Source organism: Galeopterus variegatus, unplaced genomic scaffold (assembly GCF_000696425.1).
Source record: "Galeopterus variegatus unplaced genomic scaffold, G_variegatus-3.0.2 Scaffold57, whole genome shotgun sequence".
NCBI lineage: Eukaryota > Metazoa > Chordata > Mammalia > Dermoptera > Cynocephalidae > Galeopterus > Galeopterus variegatus.
Window position 1 is genome coordinate 443723 of NW_007726168.1, and position 19196 is coordinate 462918.

At 46.6% G+C, this 19196-nt stretch overlaps 1 protein-coding gene across 2 annotated transcripts in view; it reads left to right on the forward strand.

Annotated features, from left to right (window-relative positions):
• Window positions 1-10761: 10761 nt before the first annotated feature.
• AGAP1 (ArfGAP with GTPase domain, ankyrin repeat and PH domain 1) overlaps window positions 10762-19196 on the forward strand; it is a 430252-nt gene continuing 421817 nt past the window's right edge. For both annotated transcript variants that reach the window (XM_008574620.1, XM_008574628.1), the window contains exon 1: window positions 10762-10799. The gene's annotated coding sequence lies outside the window, so the exon portion shown is untranslated. The remainder of the gene's footprint in view (window positions 10800-19196) is intronic.

The following is a 19196-nucleotide window of genomic DNA, read 5'->3' on the forward strand; positions in this document are numbered from 1 at the left end:
TTAATGGATCTTCCAAGCCCCTGGATCAATAGCGTATATTTCTTCATTTCTCAGTCAAGGTCCAGTGCTCTACAGATAACCCCTTGCGTGCCATCAACCTGTGATCCAGGGATGGCCTGGGACTCTTGGGTGAATCTGTATCCATCTCCTTCTGCATAGTGGATCTGGCACGGGCCCATGCCAGCGGGGTAGGCAGGAAAAGAGACGTCCCACCAGGGATCCTTCCATCAACGGCTTTTATTGAGGCTTTGGACCTCCTCCCATCTGACCAACACCGTATTCCCTAAAACAAAGCAACTCTGGGAAGCGCCCCCATCCCCCAACATGCACAGCAAGCATGTTTTCATGTTTTCCACTGAGGGAGGGATGGAAGGAGGGAGGGACAGGCTTTCTCAGGGGGTGGCCACCCAAGATCAGCTGCAGCTGAGGATTTTTGTGGTCAGGGGAAGAAATGAATCACCCTCTTCTCCATGTCTTTCCCTAACCACTGGAGACTTCATAGATAAACTTGTGGGGTGGTGGTGGGGCACTGTGTGGGTTTGTAGTGTAAACAGGGGCCTCGTGAGGGTTGAGGGCAAGTCAGCTGACCTTGTCATTTGTAACACGACTGAGGCACCGCTGCTTCTTTGCAGAATCAATCTTGAATCAACTACCTGGATTGATAAGGTCAACCATCAAGTGGCGTTTATTAAGCAAAACATTAACGAGGGCTGGGGCTTTACAGATAAAATTGCCATCTACTGGGTGAGGTGGCTATGTAAATAGGAAGTGTCAGGGCAGAGAGATTGATATGGAGGAGAGGAGTGCCCAGGTGTACTCAGGTGTGAGGGGCAGTGGGGCTGAGGTCAGCAGGGAAACACCAAGTTGGGACTCCTGAGCTCAGCCTCCTGTGATGTGTATGATTTAGCTCTATCTTGCTGGTCCCAGCAGGAGACAGGGCTGAGACTGGGTATGGGGTGGTCAGGAACTAGAAAGGAGGTTGGTGTGTTTGAATGAGGAGTCTTGGGGTGCAGCAGACAACATGTTTGTGTTAAGCACTGGAGAAAATGTTTCTCATATGTCATCATATGTGATAGTCATAACTACCCTGTGATTATTGCCTCCTTATTGCAGAGGTGAAAACCGGAAGCAGAGACTCAAGGTCACTTTCCTGAGGTCATGTGGGGTTTGCGTCATCTGGTCTTGGAGCCCAGCCTCTTAGCTGCTCTGCATGGCAGGGGTGGCTGGGGGTTGTCAGTGGCTTGGAATGCCAGTTGGGGACCTGGGCTTTTTATTCTGCAGGTGACAGGGACTCACAGAGAGGTTTGAACAGAATTGTGCCCTACAGCTCTGATTGCAGGGGTGAAGATTTCCCGAGAGTGGGCTGAGTCTGGGAGTGAGGCGGCCAGGACACATTCTCTCTGGGAGGCCAGGTGAAGGGTGAAGAGGGTGGGAAATAAAGAGAGGAAGGAGAGTGGGCTCTTCAGGAAGTTAAAGATACACCGTTGGGGGCTGGCCTGTTAGCGCATTTGGTTAGAGCACAGTGTTACAACACTAAGGTCATGGGTTTGGATCCTTGTACAGGCCAGCGCAAAAACACAGGGGAAAAAAAAAGATATACAGGTGGGAGGAGAGGCTTTTGTTTCTGTTTCTTATTGAATGGGACATAATGAAGTATTTTCATGTGCCCAGGGTTGTCCTACGGAGGGGATGAGGCAGTGGCGGCTGCAGGGAAGGCAGCAGCCTAGAGTCCTTGGGATGGGAAAGGGGGTGACCAAGAATGCAGTGCGGGCCTGCAGGATGCTGCAGCCAGCCCCCTATTGTGCAAGCGACCGCAGTGGGCCATGGTGGTGTGGACTGGATGCTTCCCACACTGGCGAATGTGCAAGGATCTCCCAGAGATGCGTAGCACGGAGGGGGTCATATTCCTGGTGACGCTGCTGATGCTGGTCCATGGGCCATGTGAGGAGCCTGGTCCATTGGGCTGGAGTTTGGATGGACCCTCCTTTGGGGCTAGACCAAGTGGGGTGTTAGAGGTGCCAGCGGCAGATGGGGTAGTGTCTGGATTAGAAGGTAATGTCCCCTGGCCTTTGCTGGACAGAGAAGGAAGAGCCAGGAAGTAGTGGAGTGGAGCTGGAGGATTAGGATGGAAAGGATGCGTGAAAAGGAGCCTCCCAACAGCTGTGGGGGACGTTCTGGAAAGAAAGGACGGCCAGCATGGGAGGGTATGGGCAGAGAATGGGCTGGTGGAGGCCAAGACCAGAGGGCAGCTTTAGTCCTGGGTAAGTCAAGGGCGTGGCTGTGGGAAGAGGCCCAAGGAACTCGGTGAAGGAAAAGGTCACTGGAGTGGAGGAGCTGGGTGGGACCTGGCTGTCACATCCATGCTGACTTTCCTTTTCTCCTCACCTCCTTTGGGGTGGAACAGCTGTGAGCAAGTGGCCAGGAAAAAAGGGATGGGGGGTGGCGGCACATGAATCCCAGCTTCATGTGTCTGCTGATTGCTGAGGCAAGCAGTAATGTCATAGGTTGTGATAGAGCTCGATAGTTTAGGTGTCTTTTCAGACTGCTTCTGATCCCCCGACAGTAGTGGCCAGAGCTGGGGAGACTGGAGTTAACAACTCCTTATCCAGATTTGGAAAGTATTGTCTTGATATGTAACCAACTGGGTTGCCATCTTCAACAGCACTCCTAGGGAAAGAGTGGGATGTTGGCAGGGAGACTCTGTAAGGATTTTGGAGTACTCTAAGTTGTGTGGCTGCTGCAGTTTAGTTTATCATTCCCCCGTGTGGTCTGTCTTCCTTCATGGAAGATTCTGGAGTTGGTGGTGATTTTAATGCATAGCATTCTAGCTCATGCAACTCAGCAGCAGTGGGGGTTGTCTGGGCTTCACACTGAGCCTCTGTGTCCCTCCACACTCTGGCTGCTGCAGGAACACCTCACCCCTGCTGCTGATGACCGACACATGGCAAGCAGATGAGAAGACCGGGTGTTTTATTCCGTGTTACTGTGTCACACGTGATCCTGGGGACCCACTTCTTCTCTTTCCCAAGAGCTCTGATGCAAACTGTAACTACTGAGGGGGGTGGCTGCTGTCCCCAGCTGCCCGTGGTGTGTTTATCCTCCAAGTCTAGGGAACACCCAGCGGTGACATGCGGCTAATAGAGGCAGGGGAGTGATCACGTGTCTTCCTTCTGCCAAGCAATGGCAGAGCAGGGGTTGGGCTTTGAACAGGCATCTTAGAAATTTTGTTTTTGATATGTAGAGAAAAAAATACATCAAATCTTCAAGTCCCCTGGGCACAGATAAAAGATTTTCAGATATCTTTGCAACCATAGCCCAAACATGATGCAGAAGTAATAGCTGCGTAAAAACATGCTCTTCCAGAAGCTGGGCTTTGTAACAGGGCTGATAAAAATTCCCTAGGCATTATTTGTGGCCTTGATTTTGATTTTCATGTAAGTCCTGGATTTTCTAAATCTTTGGGGTCAGTGAATCCAAAGAAAAGCTTGGTAAACATGTAGATGTTGTCAAACATGTTCAGGTCTTCCTCCTCTGGCAATTCATGGTGTTTGTTTCTACTCTAGGATACTATCAGGAAAATCCACATCAGATGCTTCCCTGTATTTTGAGTATGATCGCTGGATGTTGTTATTAGAAGAGTCTCCTCCAGTGAATCCTGTAGAGGAAAACGTTACCAGATAGATAGGCCTGGTCCCATGTGGACTTGAAAACTAGGAAGATTAGGTAATTCGTTGGAATTTTTTGTTTTTCCTACACACAAACTCCAGAGCTGCTCTGCAGCTGTCAGAGGGACAGGCACAAAGCCGTGTGTTACCCTTGATCAGATCCTCTCGAGTCCTCCTCGTCTGAATCTTTAGATCTTCAGAGCAGAGCTGAAGTTGAAGGCTGGCTGGTGGGGGGAGGGTGCTTTGGGGATGTTCTGGCTATGGCCAGTGCCCATAAAGGGGAGCCCCGTGGTTATCATACTAAGTGTTTGCATTCATCTCCACAAAGTGATGGTCGATAGATATGATTTTAATATCTTAAGTCATCTTTGCAGGACATGTAGCAAGGAAAACACCCCAAAATTTCCCCTGTTGGGGAGTTTTAAAACCAATACTTGGTTGGCCTGTTGGCTCAGTTGGTTAGAGCTCAACCTCGTTAACACCAAGGTCAAGGGTTCGAATCCCTGTCCCAGCCAGCCACCAAAAACATAAAAACAGGTGAAAAAACAAAACCAAGACTTGCTTCTCATTGGCCTTTGTGAAGGGATGTGAGCTTTCAGTTTGTCCTAGACACTTCCTGTGGGCTCATTGTACCACGCTGGGTGGCGGAAAGGGACGTGTGCGTGACTTACGTCACCTTAACTTTGACCCAGGTGCAGGAATAACAAGGCAGGAGATGTGACATTAGGCAGCTCCCTCCTCGGTCATTGGCAAGCTGGTCAACATAGCTGAGGTCCTGCCTGGTCTCAGTGTTCTCCTGGAGACCTGGGCAGTGTTGGCCGTTCCTTTCCCCAGCCAGTGTCTCATGGGTCGAAGCCTTCATGTACCTTATTAGGACATACTGTAATTGAAAGTAATGCAACATTGCTTTAGATGTAGAAATTTTTTGACCCTTCTACCATTTTAATCATGTCCATGATATTTGTTCATTTAAAATAATTTTAGGGATGGCCGGTTTGCTCACTTGGTTAGAGCATGGTTATAACACACCGAGGTCGAGTGTTCAAATCCCTGTACTGGCCAGCTGCTGAAAACAAAAATAAACAGATAAATAAAATAAGGGCTGGCCCCGTGGCTCACTCGGGAGAGTGGAGCTAGTAGCTAGTAGCACTGAGGCCACGGGTATGGATCCTATATAGGGATGGCCGGTGCACTCACTGGCTGAGTGTGGTGCAGATAACACCGTGCCGAGGGTTGTGATCCCCTTACCAGTCAGAAAAATAAAATAAATAAATAAATAAATAAAATAATTGAAGTTTTGTCTATCACTGATAAGTGGCCTCATCTATAACTCTTACTGTTCTTTCCATTTGGGAATGATTACAGGAAATTATTGCTTCTCTTTTTATAGACAGACCTTCCGGAGCTTTTCACTAATATATGCAGAGGTGGGAAGGCATGGTTGAGTTAAAAGAATAGCAAAATGAAGAGTTGGAAAACTGTCATTTCATTTCCACTAGAGTGTGTCTTGCCTGTCCCTTAGAGCGGGGGCTTTCTACCAGTGGCAGTTTTGCCCCCCAGGGATATTTGGCAATGTCTGAAGGCATTTTTCATTGTCACAGCTGGACAGGGTGCTACTGGCATCTAGTGGGTAGAGGTCGGGGTGCTGCTGAACATTCTACAATGCACAGGGCAGCCCCACAACAAAGAATCATTCAGCCCAAAATGTCAACAGTGCTGAGGGTAGGACACTCTGCTCTGGATGGAAGCAGATACTACCTCTCTTATTGAAGCCTTCTTTGAGTGTTGCAGCAAGAAGTAATCGTTTTTGCCTTCTTCTTACCTGCCTCTTTCTTACCACATGTAACCCTTTCTTCTGGGTGTTGGTTGTTCGTTATACTTGTTAATCCCTGACCACCGTCTCTTCCCCTGCCACACCTACCATGTCCCTGAACAGAGTGCTCTGGGCCTGCTTCATGCTTCACACTTCCATTTACCTGCTGGACAACAGAAGATGGAAATGCAGGTGGGCCTCTCGCTGAAATATTGAAGTCCACCAACCATCAGGATTAATGTTCCTGCTTCGCCTCACAGATGAAATTCTCTGCAGGTAGTGTGAGAGCCCCCTGCCCTGCTCCACGCAGGTGTGTTTGCCAATTGTCAACATCATGTGTTTATCTGTCATCTAGGAATCTGTAGAAAGTCCTCCCAGAGAAGCTTTTTGTTGGCAATGTACTGAGCTGGACTCAGGGTTCCACTTGTCGGGGAAGGAGGTGGACCCCCCACTCAGTCTCTGCCCTTCCCCACCTGCCAGGGTACCTAGCTGACCACTCCTCCCAGACCCATGGAGGCCTTTGGATGGGAAGTGGACTGAAGAAACCCTTTCTGCTAAGGTCAAACCAAATTTGGTTTTGTGATAAGTAGTCTCTGACCTGTTACCCTCACTTTTCAGTGTGTAAATGTAGTGTGGCCCGAGGGCATGACATTGTGGCGGACAGGTGCTGCCTCCCTGTGTTATAATGTCTGTGTGCGGTGTGTTCATACACATCAGACCTCTGCATCGCTCTCTTGGCAGGGACTGCGGTGGGTGTTGGTCCTTGAGGAAGAACATAGGAAGAGTGCAGGTGCTCAGAGCACCTCCCCTCCCGTGGTCTTTCTTCCTGCTGGGTCACAATGTCTCTTCCTCGACTGGCAGATGAAGGTCAAGTTCTCATCTTTTACAATTCTACTTTTTAAAAAATAATTGAAACACAATTGATCATACATGTCTGTGGAGTACAGAGCTGAATATCAATACCTGTGTACGATATGTGGTGATCAAATCAGGATAATTAGCATATTCATCATTACAAAACATAAGCATTCTTTGTGTCCATTAACCAATTTCTCATCAGCCTCCTCTCTACAGTTCTGCTTATAATTGTCAGCTCATAAAATGAGAAAAAGGGGGAGAAAAGTGGGGTCTCCAGTGAGTTTGACTGGAGCGTCCCAGGCAAGGGGATGCTGCAGAGTTGTCAGCCATAGAAGATGAGCATCACAAGAAATCTTAGATCAGAAACCATCCCAACCTCCATCTGATTTGAATCTGATGACGAAAGGGAAAATATAAAATCGTTACTAAAACATAAATGTCTCTCTTTTTGCTTCTTATACATATCTGTCCGTCAAATGGTTACCAGAAAATAGCCTCTGAAGTGCCCCATGGAGAGTTTCTTTGTTGGCTCCTGGGATGGGTGTGCTGAGGCCAGAGCAGGATCAGTGGTTGGGTGGTTTCTGTTGCCGACAAACATGGCTCTGCTAAGATACTGTAAACGTGATTACTAGCTGTCAGGTTCTGTTATTTGGACAGTCAGCTTGTGTAGCAGATGGCTCCACTGACTGACTACCAGAGGTTTCCTTTAAATAAGGCTTACCAGCTCTAGTAGGGCTTGTGAAATAATATTGTCATGGAGGATGTTTAATGGCTCAGGACAGAGGAGTCATGGGAGAGTGGCCAGAGGATCTCATAACTTGGAACTGGGGGAGCAAAGCCAGCTGCTGAGGGTGGTGACTAGGAGGTGGGTAGGGCCTCCCTTTCCTGGGCCACCTCTGCAGTCTTTCTCTCCCAGGCAGTAGGAGTCTCAGCACCCTGAGGCATGGCCTGGCTGCTGTTTGGTTTTGATGTAGCAGTGAGATCAACTATGTGACTTTTTTTTTTAAAGCCAAAATGGTGATATACTCTAAGGCATGGAAAAATTCAAGAAATGGTGGTCTGGGGGGGATCAGTTTAAAAAATCCACAGGAAAATAATGCCACTTGAACATATGTGGTATTATGATTTATTTTCTTTTTTAAAAAGGCAGGTCTGGCTTTGTGAGAGGGGATTTAGATTGTGGAGTGACAGGTTCTGGAGCATGTGTCTTCTTTGCGTTGGGAGAGCCTATGTCTCCAGGGCTGTGGGGAGAGGCAGTGCTCTGGGACTTGGTTTTTCAACCAGACAGGCCTGACATGGAATCATTATGAAAGGTGTGGAAAATAAGCTCTTCCTTGTGAGGCAGAAAGCGCTGAAAGATAGTGAACACACTGGCTGTGGCTGAAAGAGGTTCCCTGGGAGATTTGGTGTCATCTAAGGTAGATCAAATGGATTCTTCTACTCTGCAGCCTGCATCCTTGTATGGCAAAGCACAAAACCTGGGGTGGATTCTCGACAAGGGTACAGTAGTTGGGAGAAGGGAACAGTCCAGTATTTGAGCCGTAAAGGAAATGCTATTTTATTTATTTTTTACTTTGAACTCTGTGATTGCCTCACATAACAAGCAAGATATATTTACATATCTTAATTACAGACTTTCGTATTAAAGTTTATCTCAATATTTGAAAGTTGCTGTGGTCTCAACTAGTGAGACTGGACACCTGGCTAAGTTAGGAGCCCTGGGTTCTGGTCCCACCAGTGCCCCTAGCAAAAATCTCTTTCTCCACTTTGCTGAGTTTCAGGTTCTCAACTTACAGGCCTAGGTGACCTTTAAATCTATAAGGGCTACTGCTGTAAAATTTTAGACTTTTGCCAATTCTTAGGGTGCTCATTCATTAGACAAAATGCTGGGCACTGTGGCAGTCTCTGGGATTGTCACCAATGCTTTCATCTCCCTTACAGTCTTTTTATGGTAAAATCACTTAGACTTAGTGTTTTTCATGAGTTTGTGAATTCTTTTAGGACAGAGACCCTGCCTTGTCACTGTGTGGTGTTGCAGGAGGTACTCAATATACATTCGATGAATAAATGAACCAGTAGAAAAATGAACAAGTGAAAATTTGCTTGGAGTGCCCTCTGATAATGTCCAGATATCATTTCCATTTGATTAGTGTCAAGTTCAGTAGTATTCACACACTTGCTGTTCTTTGTCAACAAAGTAGAGTGCCGATGCTTACTAAGACAAAAGAAAAGACAGCGCAGCAAAATAATGGGTGATACGGCTGTGTCCCCCAAGTTTCATGTATTAGTAGCTCGACCCCCACTGTGGGGTCGAGGGTGGGAAATCCTATTATGGTAATTGAGGCGATGCCTTGAAGAGTTGATTAGATTCTGAGGACCATGCCTAGTGGATGGATAAAAAATGGTAGCCATGGGCGTGGATCTGAGGGCTTTAAAAGGAGAGCAGCGAGACTCTCTCTGCTCTGCCATTTCTTGCCATGTGAGACCGCTGGGTCACAGTTGCCACCACAAGGACTCTCACCAGATGTGTTCCCTGGACTTTGGACTCCACAGCCTCAGAAACTATAAGCAATAAATTTCATTTTCTTACAAAGTACCCAGTTCCAGGTATTTTGTTATCAGCAACAGAAATGGACTAATACAGCAGGCACAGGCAGTGTGACCCTGAGTCCCCAAATTCCACTCTCATCTATGAGCCATGTAGCCTTGGGGAAAGTGCCCACCCTTTCTGAGCCTCTGCATCCCCCTAACCCGATGGGCTCTAGAAATGTCTTTCTCATGGATGATTCCTGCTTGGCTCTCCTTCCAGAAGGTGGTGGTTCTTGAATCTTATCAAAGAGGGCTTCTTTATTGTAACTCAAAAGGTGAGATGGATCTGTCTGGGGGCCCCACCTTTCAGTGAGGATATACCAGAGGAACCACTTCCAGAGCCCTTGAGTTCAAGGAGCAGGTGCAGTGAGCTTGTGACCCTGTGATGGTGGCAATCATGTGGTGGAGGCTACTGAGGCTGGTCAAATGAGTTTTGAAGTATCTTTTAAGAAAACAAAACGAAACCCCTAGCATTCTTTCTAGTTTTTAAAATTAAATCTGAATATTCAATTTTACTCTGAGGTAAGATGCATATTTCCTAGTCTATAAGCACCTTTAAAAGAGACCTTACCTGATTCATGTTTATGTCACTTTAGTGCCATGAACACAACAGTTACTCCATAACATTTGTTAAAAGATTAAAGAAGGAAAAACTGGCATTTGGCTATGTCTGCCTGCAAACAGTCAACGAACCCCAAAGTACTTTACCTACAAATGGCCTCCAGCAATCTCCAGCATTTCCAGGTCTAGAGAAGGGTTTGATTAGTGGAGAGTGTATTTATTATTTTTTCCTTCTGAAACTCTTAAACAAGCAAACTCTGAAATAATACAGCAATGTTCAGTGCAGCATGAAGAACTGATAAACTGATAACTCTCATATAAATATTGTGCTGCATCAGATAATATCCAGGAGCTAAGCCCATCAGAGCCAAGAGTTAGCAAGTGGTGGAATTGGATGGAAGAAAAATTCAACTGTAAATATTAATGAATATTTAGTACAGAATGCCGGGCACATAGTATTTTAACCAATTTAGTCCTCATAAGAATGCTCACATTTGAGGTGCCGTATCTTCATCCCCATTTTACAGGTGGAAAAACTGAGGTGGCTGGTTAGTGGACAAGCCTGGCTTGGACAGGCAAGTCTTTCTTCCTGTTCTTAACTGCAGTACTTTCTTGCCTATTGTCATGGATAGCAAGTGCTTATCTGTAAGGAACCTTTCCCCACACCTTGGGAAGATACCCTAAAAAAATTATTTTTAGCAGACAAGCGGATGGTTCTTCACTGGGAGGGCTGTGGTGTGAACAGCACCTGCACCTCATCTGGGGGGATCTGTGGTCTTGTGCCTTCTTTGTTTTTTCCTGGAAGCACCCTAGTTCCTATGTGAAGTTGGGGGTGGGGTGGGTAAGAGGTACCAAAGACACCTTGTTATAAAAACGAGTCATTTACTTGAGTGGCATCTTCTTCAATGCTGCGTGTTTAGGAGAGCTGCCCCTTGTTTGTTTTTTGCAGGCCGAGCCCCGGAGCGTGTGTGTTAAGTTCAGGGTGCACGCGGCGCTCCGGTCCGCGCGGCGGCTATCCACCCCGGTGCTCAGCAAGAACGACGCGCTCTCGGACCTGGAGCGCTGGGAGCGCAGCAAGAGCAAGAACCGCACGCTGGACAACAGCGACCTGCAGCGGTTGGAGCGCGCGCGGGCCGCGGCCTCCGAACACCGGCTGCTGCGCTTCTTCAGCGGCATCTTCGCGCGCAGGGACGGAGCGCCCTCCCCGCGGAGCGGCCCCTCGCGGCCGCGTGGCTACTTCAGCAGCCTGCGGCGGGCTCCGGCCGACACGCACTCGTCCAGCGCCGAGAGCATCGACGGGTCCCCGCGCAGAGGTGGGCAGCGCGGCCGGTGGGCCCCGGGGCGGGGAGGGCCGTGGTGGGGACTGGCCCGGCCCCGCAGCGGCCTGCTCAGCAGAGCACGCCAGGGCTTGGTGGCCGCTCGGGAGCCAAGTCACAAGCCCGCAAGTGGCCACGCCGGAGGTGACCTCTCGGACGGCCCGTTTCCTCCCCAATGCTTCAGCAGTCTGCAAGGTCCTGACTGCACCTGCTCCTTGCTGTGTGTGGTGGTGCTTTCCGGGGTTTGTCACCTCAGCCGTGGCGAGCTTGACTGGGGAGGGATCACCCTGCCAAGCGGTGCCTTTCTCCCGCAGGCGCTGGCTGGGCCTTCTCCAGCTGCAGGCCGGGCGCTCGCTGCTGCGTGCCTGCTGGCCGCGATACCTGTCGGGCTGCTCTTGGGAGCCCGGACTTGGCCCTGAGAGCTGCCGCACAGGTGCAGCTGCCTGGCCAGGAGAAGCCAGCCCTCATCTTGGCTTGTTACCCTCTCTCCCCCGCAGTCTGGTCTCCTTGTTGATGGCCTGTGGGTGAGTTCTGTGGTGGGGCCTCAGCTGACTGGGCCACTCTCACCTGTTGAGCTCCTGGTGGGAGACAGTTCACTACACGGTGCCGAGGGCAGGGGCGTGGCCCCTCTCTCTCCACAGCTTCCCTGCCCGGTGGTGTCTTGCTAGGGAAAGCAACTCTGGGACAGGATTCTGTTTCCTGGTAATACATGCTGGCGAACAGGCAGGAAAAACACAGCTCTGCAGCCTGTTCTGAAATCCCAGTTCTCTGTTCTCTTATTGCCTTCAGACAGGGACCTTGCATTGCAGGGAAGGTTCCTGAGGCAGATATGACAATATTCTCCTGCAGTAATCAGTTAATCTTTTGGTAGCATTTGGGGGTCAGCAGCCTCTAGAACATGAAACACAGACCCCATCTCTAAATGGGGTCTGAAAGAAAAGGCTGGGGTGGTGGGAGGGGCCAGATTGTTACACCCTGCTCCTGGGAGAGAGGGGCTGTGTGCCCAGAAGTACTGTAGCCACAGATGACCTCTCGGACGGCCCGTTTCCTCCCCAATGCTTCAGCAGTCTGCAAGGTCCTGACTGCACCTGCTCCTTGCTGTGTGTGGTGGTGCTTTCCGGGGTTTGTCACCTCAGCCGTGGCGAGCTTGACTGGGGAGGGATCACCCTGCCAAGCGGTGCCTTTCTCCCGCAGGCGCTGGCTGGGCCTTCTCCAGCTGCAGGCCGGGCGCTCGCTGCTGCGTGCCTGCTGGCCGCGATACCTGTCGGGCTGCTCTTGGGAGCCCGGACTTGGCCCTGAGAGCTGCCGCACAGGTGCAGCTGCCTGGCCAGGAGAAGCCAGCCCTCATCTTGGCTTGTTACCCTCTCTCCCCCGCAGTCTGGTCTCCTTGTTGATGGCCTGTGGGTGAGTTCTGTGGTGGGGCCTCAGCTGACTGGGCCACTCTCACCTGTTGAGCTCCTGGTGGGAGACAGTTCACTACACGGTGCCGAGGGCAGGGGCGTGGCCCCTCTCTCTCCACAGCTTCCCTGCCCGGTGGTGTCTTGCTAGGGAAAGCAACTCTGGGACAGGATTCTGTTTCCTGGTAATACATGCTGGCGAACAGGCAGGAAAAACACAGCTCTGCAGCCTGTTCTGAAATCCCAGTTCTCTGTTCTCTTATTGCCTTCAGACAGGGACCTTGCATTGCAGGGAAGGTTCCTGAGGCAGATATGACAATATTCTCCTGCAGTAATCAGTTAATCTTTTGGTAGCATTTGGGGGTCAGCAGCCTCTAGAACATGAAACACAGACCCCATCTCTAAATGGGGTCTGAAAGAAAAGGCTGGGGTGGTGGGAGGGGCCAGATTGTTACACCCTGCTCCTGGGAGAGAGGGGCTGTGTGCCCAGAAGTACTGTAGCCACAGACACGTGGTCATGCATTTCACCAAGGAAAAATCGTTAATCCTGTTCCTCATCCTAATTACCAAACTCTGCTGCGATAGAGATAAAGGTGGTTGAAGCCCTGGAGTGGGGGCTTTGATTAGCTGTTTCAGCTGCTGTCTGACCACCCCTGGGGAGAGCATTCTTCCCAAGTGGATGTTACAGGTTAGCTGACTGCCTAGGGTACATATGAAAAGCAACCAGTGCAAAGTAACCATTGCCCTTGCTGAAGCATTTTTAAGGTAAACCAAAGACAAAATGGTCATGTTCTAATATGCTTCTAATGATCTTCAGTAGGTGACAGGGAATGGTTGAAACCAAACAGTTGAATGTGCAGCAGTGAGGATATAAAATATGAGGGTACTTCAAAAGGATCATAGAAAAATAGAATTAAAAGATAATGAGTTTTTCTGTGAACTTTTTGAAGTCCCCTCGTAAAGTTAGGTTATCATACCATACACATCTTTTTTTAATCTGCCTTGGAGCACTTACTTTAGAAGGGCACTGTCTGACTCCAGCCATTATCCATCCCGTCCCTTCCCACATGCTCTTAGAATATTAGAAAACGATATGAGTGATTCTGTTGAAACAGTTGGTTTGCATGAAGTCGCTACCAGCATCGTTTGCGTTCAGAGGAAGTTCAAATCTGAAGGTCTCCCTCTAATAGCAGGCTTGCGTCTTTGTTCTTATGGACTTTCTAGAAAATAGTAATTAGTTGCCTGGGTTTTAGACGAGTTCCCATCACAGAGAGAGAAATGCACAGACGTGATTTAGACTGAATGTTTCATTGTGGTACCTGTTGATGCAAGTTAAAAAGCATTTGGAGTTTGGGTATTTACTCTGGTCAGTCGGATTGATAGAAGATTTGGAATAGTAAAGGTATATAAGTATGTTGGAAATTTTCCCTCTAGGAGAGTGTATGGTAATAATAATAGTAATAATTAAAATAATGGTCACGTTGTCCCTTGTGGCCAGTCCTTCCAGGGTGGAATTGCTTTGGTCTAAGACATAACACTACTAGCATTGTGGGTTATGTAGAGACAAACTGAATTTTAATAAACTAGGTTATAGTGCACATGGTCAGAATTCTAGGCCCTCACTTGATTCTGAAGTTCTAGGTAATCACAATAAAAGCTACTTCTTTAACCTGGATAAAATCATTCCCTTTGGCTAAAATGTCTGAAACGTCAGTGCTCTGAAGATTTTGGTAAGGCCAGTATATGTTATAGGTAAAAGGTGCAGCCCTCAAGGTTTCAGGTCTTCTCATTTTATTATACTTCTCTAGCTTTTTATATATTTGCTTCCTTTGACATAAATTATTCAGAGTTTGGGTGCTATTTAAATGAGGTTTTGAACTTAAGTAAAAGTCTCTACTATAAGGTAATATTCACTGGAGCCAAAGCTCTGTTTCTGTGTAAATGTCCATGGAGTGCAAGTCTACAAAGCCTTGCCCAAACCGTTGGGGCCATTCAGGTTTGCAGGATTCAGAAGTTTTGGATTTTAGGAAGGTAAAATGATTGGTGTTACAGACCACCACCTGTGAGATCGGGCAGCACCCTGTAATCACACACTAATATTTTTCAGCAAAGCCCGAGATACTCACACTCAGTAAGGTAAATAGTGATTAGGAGTAGCCTCATGTCAGTTCAAGTGTGGTTATCATCAAAAGAGTTTGCCAGACATTTATGAATAAAAGTTTTGTTCTCAGACCCTTTTGGGTTGCAGAATTATGGATAAGCTACTGTAGACCTGTAACCTGATAAACAAGAGGAGCACCTCTGACTTTCTCTAAATCTTAGCCATAATGTTTTAAAACTTGGAGTTCTTGACAGTATAAAGGAAATTAGAGGCAATGTCAGCTGGAGCTTGTTTTCCTCCTGTTAGAATCTTTCCATCTTTGTTAAAAACCAGCTATTACATTTTTGAAGTGGCTATGGGAAAGTAGCTTTAAAGGACTAAGTAATTGTTACATTAAACAGTCTATTTGATTTCTTAGAGTTAAGTACTTAGTATTAGACAAGGTATCTCAAGTTAGCATAGGGAAGCAAGCTGGTTAGTCTTATTTTAAAGCACATACAGGCTCCCACTTACATGTGCCTTTGGTTTTCCCATATTCTTTACTCAAGGCATTTAGGATGAAAAGATTGAAACGTACCTTTGTAAGATAATTCTCTTGTACTTTCTAATCCTTGTTGGAGCTCGTCTATTTAGTTTCTTCACTGTTGTTCCCCCTAATGTATAACAGTCGCCTCCCAGACTTCTAGGCCTCTGTAAGGCTCACAATTAAGTGACTGTATTCACATTTCAGAAAGACCGTATGTCAGATCAAGGGCAGTTTTGTGTAATGTGATGCACATGTATCACAGCAGAGTCTGACACAGGTATAACTTAATACAAGAAGAGATCAAATAATAAATGATTGATTATGTTGGTGTCACTTTCCGCCCCATGCTCTGCATCCCAGTGGATGCTGTCCCTAGTAACCTGCTAACACACCTTGGGAAGGAGTCTCCAGGCCAGTGAAGCAAAGACCAGCAGTGCCAGTCCAGAGTTTCGTGTGTCTTCAGGGTGTTCTCTTGCTGTCTGGGAGTATTGATTACTGCAATAAAGTGATTAATTGATAGGATTGACTGAGATTAGCTTTTTAAATTAGTAATTTACAACTGAATTTTGACAGCACATTTTCTGAGTGGCTTTGTTCTTTAATTTCTGATTCCCTTAATTTGTATCATTCAGTTAGTGTAGGGTGATAGACTGCTTTAAAGTTTAAAACAAACCAAAAACAAAAAAACCAAAAAATCAAAAACTTTCAGTGGAGAAAATGAGGAAACAATTAAATGAAATAAAATTACTGAAATAACTCGATACATTTTTTATTTTAAACTTGATCTGTTACTTAAAAGTACACATTTGTAAAGAAACTATGTAACCCAAAGTTTCTCATTTGAAACATTTTGAACTGATTACGTACTCATTCTTTTGTTATTAAAAAAAAATCAATATTTTTTTCCCCTTTTTTTTGTCTTTTTTCGTGTCCGGCAATGGATCGCAACCCTCAGTGTCGCGCCTGTACCGGACCGGGACCGGCAACGGGATCACAACCCTCAGTGTTGCGTCCGCACCTTGCTCAGCCAGTGAGCGGGAACCGGTCTGTATGTGGGATCTGAACCCTCGGCGGGAGCGCCGCCACGCTCCCAAGCGGTGCACTGTAGCAGTGCGCCACCGGGCCGGCCCCCCAAAAATCAATATTTCTAGATAGAGTTCACTTTGCTTTTTACAAATGACTCCAGATAGAAGTTTAGGAAAATCCCCATTATTGTTCTTGTTTTTTATAAGGTCTAGAATTGCTCTTCTGGAGACAGAGCAGCTGCACTTGGGGTACAAGGAAGAGGTGTCCTGAAGGTCAGCTAGGGAAACTTGTAAGCAGCCACAGGGGGCTTGGGCTCTGTCTCGCCATGTTTATTCCTCAAGTGGAATCCAAGTTTCAGTGTAGGTCACCTATAAGCATCTTTATGACAGCCTGGGCTGGAATATCTTGCCACCAAGGGAATATACAGAAGTAGGTCTGCTACATGGGTCTTCCAGTTTTAACATAGGCCCATTGCATCAAACTGTTTTGTTAACGTTACACAGTTAACAAATACCTTTTGTTTGGAAGTATAATATGCGATGATAAAGCACAGCTTTGTTTTTTCCTAGTTGTCTCGTTTTTCTAATTCATTAATAAACATTTATTGAGTTTCCGTGGTGTGTTTTGCCTTTACTGGGCAGCAGGGAGCTAGAACTAACTAAAGCACAGTTCCTTTCTTCAGAGGTCAATAGCCTGTTGGAGTAGACTGAGAGTTTCCGATGAATCACAACTTCACAGGATACTTTAGGGAAGATATGACTGTTTTTCTCTGCGCAGCATTACCTCCATTAGAGCGCTGATCCCAGTGTGTCATAATCTCATTTGCATACCTGCCAGTTCAAACAGTCCCTGAGGGTCAGGAAGTGTGTATTACTCCTCTGTGTACTACAGAGTTAAGGGCACTGTGCTTGGCACATAGACTCTTGCAAATGTTTGTGGAAGGAATTAATAGAGAATTAGGGGGACACAGAAGAAGGGAGCAAATGTCCTCGGGTGGGGTAAGGCATTAATGGAGGTCTCATGAAGGTGTAAATGAGCTGGGTCTTGCAGGATCAGTAGGAGTTTACCACATGGAGAAGAAGATGCTCTCCACCAGTAAGTTGGTTGAGATTTCTACAGTTAACTCCCAAGAATACATTCCTGTTTCCCAGATCTATATGACTAATGCCAACTTTAAGCATGAAAAAGAATGTTACTGTTTCTACAATGTCTACGATGAGATTTAAAAAAAAAATATTAGGTTTTTGTTTCTGATAAGAATTCTCCTTTAGGCTACTGTTAATTTTTTTTGTAATGATTTGAAACAATTAATTTAAAATGATGTCACAATGAGTAAAATAATGAAAAAAATGTTTTATTTTTTGAGGGTAGTCTCTTAATTGAGATAAAGAATGTATAGCTGTGGTGATACCACCAGGTGATTAAGAACAGAATTGGTATTAAGGTCAACAGATTAGAAAAAGAGGAGAGATTATTGTCTTCTCATTATTTTGAGAGAAGTACCATCTGCCCACAGTCGTTTTAGTCTAGGTTTTGTTCAGCCTGCTGTGGTGTTGATCTTTACTTGTTTGTAGGTGACAGCCTTAGAATTCTATTTCTCATTATATATTTCAGGTGATACACGCGTTCACCTTTGTTCTCTTTTTTCCTGTTAATTTACTTAAGGCAAGATGCTCCTATAATTTAAAGAATGTTAATGTGTTTCTGTTCATTTGACTGGTTTTAATTCCAGTATAGGTCGTGGCCCTTTGTTTTCCTATAACAGATCTAAAGACTCAGAAAGTTTACCAAAAAAGTAAATGTACCTGGCGCAGAATACAGGAGCACTGTGTTCACTCATTCAGTACCAGGGCGTACCAGTGAAAGGCTCGTGAAGGGATCAGATTGGCCTCTCTTTATCTAACAAATGCAGATTTTAAGAGGCGAGTTTTGGCCAACAGGAACGAAGGAGAAAACGAGTTGCTTTCCCACGCTGTCCTTTATTGGGAATAGTTAAGAAGTATTGAATCTATTTCTGGTATGATCCTTAGGTCCAAGATTGTGCATAATGTAGTGTGCCAGTTTTTTTGGAGGAGCGCCCCATTTAGACAGGGGACTGCATTTGGAGACCAATGGGATACAAATGCACTGGAGTGGATGAGCGTTTGACACGGGTGTCAAAGGGAATCTTGTGTTCCCTCTTGCCCTCCGTGCCTGTCATTGCAAGGGCTTCTTTGAGCCAGTCTGCTGACTGTCAGACACTTGAGAATTGACTGTAAACAATGCCACCCGCTTTTCTGATGCAGCCCCTGCTCTCTCTACTTCTTACAGCAGATCAGAATTACTCAGATGCCACTTCTGTTGATGGAAGTGGGGGAGGGTGGGTATCTATGCAGTTTCTGCTTTTATGCCCCAGTTAGCTCTTGTGGGGTAGTGGAGGAAGCAAAACCAGTTGGTCAGTGAAAAATACTGGAAACAAGGTTTTGTTCTTTGGGATGCATATTTGTTACTTGCTTTCCTGCAACTTGCAAGCGGTGCAGTTGCTTACAGTGCTAGTGGGCCTGTGCATTGCTAGCTCTTTCTCCTTCGGGGCCATGCAGTCCATCGATAGCTCTCAGATCCTTGGAGATCTCATTCTTACAGTAATATCCGTTCTCAAACTAGAATCCCAATCTCCTGAGAATCCGGTTTCTCTAGGATTTACAAGTACTTGTCTGTTCTGCTTTTCTGATCTGATTCCTGGAAGACTCTGGAAGCCAAGTTCATTTTAGACACTGAGAATTTTTAATTTGGTAGAGAAGGCTGAGGACTTCCTTCCCAGTATTTGGGAAGCAGAAACAGAAAGGATGCAGTTGTTAGCACTGATGAATGAAACTTATAGGGAAAGGGATTTGACTCAGAATTAGGAAGCCATTTCTCACAAGTATTGCTATCCCACTCTGGGTCCCTGTCACTGGAGGCTTCCATGCTCAGGCCCCTCAGGGGATGCTGAGAGGGGTTCTGTGTTTGTTGTTTGGTGGTAGAGTTAGAATTGATGTCTTAAAATCCCATCCTAGTTTTCAAGGGATAGAGTCCTTTCATGATCTATGATTTTGATGATTTTTGTACCTGGTCTTTCTTCTCTCAGGGAGCAGCTTTCTCCCAAACTTAAAGAAAGGAAGACATATTTGTTTGGAATTTCTTTGGACTGTCCTCTCTGCCTGTCCCCCTCCCGGTTCCCGTCTTTGGCTCCTGTTTTATTCTGCTGGCTAATCTGAGACTTGGTAAGAATTCTTCCTGCCAGCCGGAAGATGCTGGGTGGAAATTATCTGCTCCTACCCACAACAGCTGTGTAACCCCCCCCCCCCCCCCCCCCCCCCCCCCCC